Genomic DNA, 7757 nt, shown 5'->3' with positions numbered 1-7757 from the left:
AGGACACGAAGTCAATAGGGTAATAATAGGGGAAACCATAAAAAAGCCAGGCTTTGGCAGCTGGGTTCTACTCCTAGGATTGTGAGGGGAAATTTTCTGGATAGTGGGGCTCTAAAGAAGTGCCTTGGTTGAGGTCCTGATAGTACTCATATTCCTGAAGGAAGAGCCTGAACAGCCAAGACATGCAGTTGAAGATGAGGGTGAGAGGGAACAGCTGCCATCAGTGAGGCTTTGTGGTTTGGGAGGGTGGGGCCGCAGGTAAGTAGAATTTCTATCTTCTCTGTAAATGGCGTTTTTGGAGGTTAGGAGCTGTTTTAGTCAATGTGGATATAATTATAACTTTACAAGCAACCATATCTCACTATTATAGGATCATTTGATGCTTTCAAAGACTTTTGAGGTCTGCTCTTCAGTTTTCTCTCAACACAAGAACATCTAATTCTCTTTGTTCAAATCTTTATGTCTGTATGCTTTTGCTATTGGATGAAAATAGTTATGTACGCTGTCTAAAAATTTCAAGACTAGGTTTAAAGCATCATTATTATTATCCTATACTCTCACTTTCTTAACTCAGTAATATTCTTTGCACTTTCATTCAGCTTTCAAAAAAAAAATAATATAATGTATTTAAATGTAGTGTCAGTTACAAAGTGACCCAGTAACATTTGCTTCAAAATTACTGTAATGTTCTACTTGTAATATCAAATTGTCATTGTTTGGAGACAAAATGATGATTTCAAATGGATTTAAACAACCTGGAGAGATATTTAAGAAGTATTACCCCAAACTTGTCAGATATGTTCTTATTGCTGACAATTGTTTTGCAAAATCTTTGTGATTGCTCCTCTTGTCTTGTCTTGAATATTGTAGTCTAGAAATATTTAGATAACTTGCTGCTATATCTGACATATCCTTGAGGCCATCAGAAAGGCTAGCTCCTTTTCCCAACACGTATTTGATATTTTGTATATACCCAGGATGGAGTTTAGAAGACCTGCGTGACATGATCAATAAGCCATTTTGAGACTTGCTCAGAACTTCATTTTATCTTTCTCTCTCTCTCTCTCTTTTTTAAAACAACCTTTAAAATCAGAAACCCTGGCATAACACTCTCCAACTGTGCCACAGAGGGACATAAGGATGTTGGTGCTTTTTCCTGTCTATTTTTGTCCCCTACCAAATCATAGCTCTAGAAGGGAGCTTTAGAAGTCATCAATCTGTTCTGTTGCCTTCATGCTAAACATCACAGAGAAGAGATAATCGACCCTGTTCTAAAAGGCTAGTCAGTGGAAAGTATTTCAAAATTAAACAACAAATATTTGTTGCTTACTATGCATACAGAACAGTATGGAGAGAAGAACATAGAACACGGAAAAGGTTAAGACATTATTCATACCTCCAAGAATCTTACATTTTACTTGGAAAGAATGACTACATATATGCACATAAAACTGCCATCAGAGACTCTTGGATTTGGAGTAGATCTTGAAGACTTAACTTCTTGACCATTGCAAACGTGCCCTCCTGATGTCCCTGACATTTGATTCTATTAGTTCATCACTGGGAAATTCTAATTGAATTGAATTTCTGATTGAAATTCTAAATTCTAATAAATTCCATTCACTTCCAAATTCTAAAGCCCTTAATGTATGATAATTAGGTCTATAGAGATTAAATGACTATTCTAGAAATAGTCTAGGTACAAATTTCAGCTTTGCCAATTATGAACAGTGTTGCCTTGGGCAAAGTACTTAGTATTTTTGCCTTTTGATCTCACATCTGTAAAATGGGGCAAAAAATAATACCTACCTCATAGGACTGCAAGAGTTAGATGTTTAATTTTCAGGATAGTGCCTGATATAGGGAGAGTGCCTATCATAGTAATGGTATTTGTACAACAGTCATGTCTAGTCATTCAGATATCTGACTTGCCTTTAATGTCCCATTTTTCCTTACTTCCTTCTGCCTGTTCTTTTCCAGGTGACCTCTCCATTTGTGTGATCAATGATATAACTATTCAACTTTTGATTACAGAATGAAGTTTCATAACTGATTCAGTCTTCCTTATTGGTTGTTAATGGTACTCTTACTCCAAATATGGTATGGATAGAAAAGAGTGGGTGAGTTCCTATGTTCTAAATACTGTAATTTTAATATTGCATGTCAAGTTTGCAAAAGTGTTTAAGAAAAAAAAGGTAAACAAAACATAATCCTTCTGGTCAAAGGACTTACTGTTCAGTAAGGAAAGCAGATATATAAACAACTGTTTTGCTCCCTCATCTTAAGTCTGAAGGGCCAACCATGGATCACAAAGCATTTGAGAAAATCCTGCAGTGCGAAAGCAAAACACCAGAAAACAAAAATAGATAGATAAGAAAGAGAGAAAATTCAGGGAGGAAAAAAAGAACTTAAAAAAATATGGAAACTATGACTAATATACTCAGAGAGATTTGAGAGGATATTGTATGCCAAAATGGGACAGTGTGCATGAGAGGGGAACATGAAATGAATCCCAGGAGGTCATCAAAGTCAGAAAATAGGGACCCTAAGTTCATTTTATTGATAACGTTTTTTAAAAGCTTAAGTTTGTTCTACACTTTTAGCTTCCAATTTTGTGAGGTGCTTGAATTGATTCCTGTGTTACTGTCATTCTATTCCATATATATGTTCTTTTCCAAACTCAAGTTCATTGGCAAAGTCTTAGTATTGATGAAATTTTGAGGTGATGGTAGGGGGGAGGGGCCGTCTGGAGATAGAGGCCAAGAAATAATTCTTAAAGACGTCTCTGCTGCAAAAAGGTAATTTTATTGAAGCATGGGGACAGTACCCATGTGCAGGAAGAGCATCGCTGTAAGTGTCAGGGGTGACCATTTTATAGAGTGGGGGAGATAAAGTCAAGAGGGAGTTGCTAAAGGGATTGTCATATGGTAAAGGCTCACAGACAATCCGAGGCCTAGCTATTGTCAAGCTAAGGTTGTTTTTCCCTCCAGCAAAACATTAACATTAAGACAGTAGGCAGTTCCTGGACTTTAGGCTGTTGATGGGATTGCTTTTTTCTGGTAAGCTGGTGGAGAATCCTATCAGTTTAACAATTTATTTTTTGTCCTGTCTTGTTTTGGGGTAGCCGGGAGTGTCCAAGGAATATCACACAAATCCCACCTTGGGAGGGGGTGTGTGCTAGCTTGTGTTTTGCCCCTCCACCTACCTCATGCTCCTTCATCAGTATTAGTACATTCATTTCATTAGAAGATATTCAATTTCATTCCTTGCTGGAATATTGGTGTGTGTCTGTGTGTGTCTGTGCGTGCACATCCGCATGTGTGTGCCTAGTATCATGGTTTGTTTTATTCTGTTCTGTTTTGTTCTGTGCCTATCTCTTCAGCTAGACATGCACTATAACATATAGGATCAAATTGTTGCTGGGTGAACTGGGGAGACCCTGAACCCTAGGGTCTAGACCCAGTCCATCCTGAAGGAGGTGCAGATGGTTCTTGGTCTTGTCTCAAGAAAGAATTCGAGGACAGACATACAACACAGGGGATGAGCAACACAAGCAAGAAAGTTTATGAAAATGAAAGCAAGAAGTGCACTCTGGAGATATGAGAGTGGGAGAGAGAGACAGAGATAGAGCACTCGTGCAGGTGCTGCATGGCCTGGGGGTTGGGTTTCTATCTTGTATTGATAGTTGTTAGCTAGGGGATGGAATATTCATCTCTTGGGGTGGGAAGCAGTGTTTCCTGCTTTTTCTTCCTAATTTGGTCGGGGTTTGGGGGTGGTTCCAGTCATGGCATCCACCATCTTGGGCTGTCTGGTTTGATCCAACTCTTGTGGAGTGCTGCCCCATGTCTTCCTTTCTGCTGGCCTCTAGTATCCTGTTAGAACCTACTGCCCACTCTAACAAAATGATTTTGGAGCTTGAGAATCTTAAAAATTATCTCATTTTACAGATGAGAAAACCAAGGGCTGGAGATATTTCCAAAGGTCACACAGTCTTTCAGGGGCCCTGCTCAGATTCTCTCGTCTCTGGCCTGATAAGTACCAAATGAAAACTATCAAAGGTCTAGAAATCAGAGTGGACTTTAGTGGGAATGATACTTGAGATAAGCCTTCCAGGATGCTCAGGAATTACATGGCAGCATTTCTTTTTGTTTCTAAGGGTCGGATAAAGGGAATTATATCAGGTATTAAAAAACTATTAGAGGCATAAATGCATAAAATTTGTTTGAGGACAATGAATAAACCAGAGAGAGAAGATTCATGTAATAGAGTACCAGGACAGGAAGTTGTTGCTTGCATACGAAGGGTCATTAATGACAAAGGAAAAGATTTATTCTTTATCCTGTAAGCAATTAGGAGTAACTCAAAGTTCTTTGAATAGGAAAGAAGCAGATTGGTAGTCTCAGGAAAATGTATCTTGTGTCATTATATAGGATTGATTGTATTATAATGAGTGTGGACACAAAAGACTGAATGATGCCATCTAGATCATCTAAGAATGAGAAAAAATGATATTCTCTTCAGGAAATGTTTTCTACTTGGAGCCATTACATAATACATGGAAAAAATCAGGTAAGCATTTCATCTTGTTAAATGGCGATAAAAGATATGTTTTATGTATTAAATTTATATTATATATATTTATTTTTATATTTTTATTCTATATTATATTTTATTATATTTATTTATACATAAATAAAGGAATAAAGGAAAAAGACCTATATATGTATTTTCACTCTAAACATGTTTTGACCTTCTTTCTGCATAAAACGCAGTTGGTCTGGGGCACCTGGGTGGCTCAGTTGGTTAAGCGTCCGTGAGTTCGAGCCCCGCGTCGGACTCTGTGCTGACAGTGCAGAGCCTGGAGCCTGCTTCGGATTCTGTGTCTCCCTCTCTCTCTGCCCCTCCCCTGCTCATGCTCTGCCTCTCTCTGCCTCAAAAATAAATAAAAACATTAAAAAAAAAAAAAACCACAGTTGGTCTTTTCTGGCTTTCTCCATTGACTTCATAGACATTCTTTTTCTGTTTTTTTTTCCACTTGTATTACTTATTTTATTTTTTATTTTTTTTAAGTAATGTCTATACCCAACATAGAGTTCAGCCCTTACCTATAATCTGTGATTCCTTGAATCCATCATGATCTCTTTACTGAACTTCAAAGCAGATTTACATCTGGTTGTGCCAGAGCCAATGCAAGTCTAAGGGGTCCCAAATAATTTCATCTCACTCCTCAACCCACTTCTCCCTACTTTTCTTCTTCTTGGACCCTTCATCTTGGTTACAGTTTCCATCGTGATACCAACGCTGGAAACATGAAGGTCTCTGTGGATCATGGAGGTGTTGCTGCTCCGGTGTTCCAGTATATCCTATTGCACCACTGCCTAAAATATCAAATCAGCTTGAACACTTTTTGTGGTTTCTGCTTCTATGTAGGATGAAACTCATACTCATAGTAGGATAAATATATTCCTTAATAACCTGTTCTCATATTCCTTCTGGATTCATACTGGGTTAGTCCACCCTATTGGCCTTCTTGTTTTAGGAACTCACCCTCTATGCCTTTGTGATTTGCTCACATGTCTACCTCCTCATTCTTGAAAGCCTAGCTAAACTATCAGCTCTCCTGTGAAATCTCAGATCCACTGGCAAGAATTAGCTCCCATCCTCTAAGCCTCCAGTGTTTTGTTAATTCTCCTTACTTGGTGTTCTGGTTATTGATGTGGTTTCTGCTCCCTTCACTAGCCTGTGGAATTCTTGAGAAAAAGAGCCTTATTTTATTCATCTTGGTGTCCTAGGATCTAGCAAGTTGCCATATAAAAGTCTCTCAAATTGAATAAAGAGAAAATGAAAAGGCTTACAGGAGGGATATTTTCTTTCTGATGTTATCATTCTAATTATTAGAAGACATGGAAGGCCTGGGAGGAGAACTGACTTATAATGAGCATTGACTTTGTACCATATACTCCACAATGTGGTTTACATATTCTCTCATTTGATCCTCACAGGGACTTTATAAAATTAGTATTATTATCCCCACTTACATAGAAGTAAAATGAAGTTCAGAGAGTTTGAGTCACTGGCAGACTTTAATTTATAGATTCCAGGTCTTGGAAGTCAGTAAAAACTAGGACAAGGACTCAAATTAACTTGATGTTACCCTAAAGCCACAGACATATTTAATGACTCAGAAGAACGTGAAGTGGTTTGAGTTCTACGGAAAAAGCTATATAAATATGATAATGCCATTGTCTTATTCAAAAACCTTCGTGTTGTCTTTGCAAACAAACTAAATAAATTCCAATTTGTCAGGCTAGCATTTAAGAGACTCAAAACTGGATGGTGACATTCATTTCTGTTCTTCACTTTCCTTAATTCTACCTACACTCTCTGTCCTGCTGGAATGAACTCCCTGGGCATCTACATCTCTCTACCTTTCTACTTTCATTCACTCTTTCTCCCACTTGGAATGTACTTTCTCAGGAATATACTTGCAAGGTTAATTAGCTTCTTAGCCTTATCCTAATTAAATGTATGGTTTTCTTAAGCTTTTGGAAAAATGAAATTCTTAATGGACCACTCTTGCAAACTCTGTCTGCTTAGGAATGTTGGGCTAGAAAGATTATCCTAAAAGAAAACAGATTTACCTCAGTAAATTACAAAAGAAAGAAGGAAGAAGGTTGATACTTGCAACAACATGATGAAACATTGCTAAATGGTGGAATGGAAACATTGTTTGATACAGAGAAAGATTATTAAAACTTAAGGTTATGTAGATTTTTATTGATTATTAAAATAATATTAATATCCTATGTGGTTTTCTTTGTTTGTTTTAACACCACATCCCAAGAGACCATTCTGGACAAACTTGCCACACTCAACAACCTTCTAATCTGAACTTTCAGTCAATTAATTCTTTCTATTACCCCATGTGTCGCTCAGTTATCTACAGCCCTGGCCTTGGCAAAATATCAGGACTTTCCCGTTCATCTGCCTGCTGGATCTGGTCCAGGATTAGCCATAACTTTGGTTAATTCTTCAGTTTTCAGTCATTCTCTGGCCCAGCATGTATAGTACAGTAATTACACAGTTACACAATGGAACATAATGTATATTTCGCAGCACATTCAATTCTGTGCTTTTTATTACAATTCACTAACTTAGGGTAGTGGGTGGGAGACAGTATCTCTATAGATGATTGAAACACAGCTGTTGGGTGGATCCTCCCCACGAATGTAAACCAGAGGATGGAGCTGACCCCAGAGCAATTCCAGAGCTGGCACACTCTGGGATAATTGCCCCCTGCTTCCCTTCCCTACGGAAGCAAATCTACATTTGTTCACATATTTTTACAGGAGGTTAAGTTTTTCATGGGTTGGTGTAAAACTTTATTCCTCTAGGTGAGCAATGGTAAACATGTGTGACCTTTAAAATTGTGGCTATTGTTTGAGCATTATGGCTGTGTTAGTTGGGAAGTATATGAAATTTCTTGGAGAAAAAGAAAACGAGAGAAAATTAAAAATCAAATGACTTGGGGGCACAGAGGGTTGTTGTATTCACAATCTCTTATCTGAAATCCCCAATCAAATAGCTCTGACACCTTTGTTTATTTGATTATTTATTTATTTGCCACTCATTTGGAGGCCACATCCCACCAGTTCTGACAACTCATCTGGCAAGATGACCTGATCTGATTTGTCCCAAGGGTATTAATAGTCTTTATCCTACTTCACATGAAAATTCGTGGTTTTGCTACAGAAATA

The sequence above is a fragment of the Puma concolor genome, chromosome B4 (genome assembly GCF_028749965.1).
Source record: "Puma concolor isolate L17-30 chromosome B4, mPumCon1.1.hap2, whole genome shotgun sequence".
In the NCBI taxonomy this organism is placed as follows: Eukaryota; Metazoa; Chordata; class Mammalia; order Carnivora; family Felidae; genus Puma; species Puma concolor.
The sequence above is the reverse complement of the archived record's forward strand: the minus strand, read 5'-3'. Positions refer to the sequence as shown.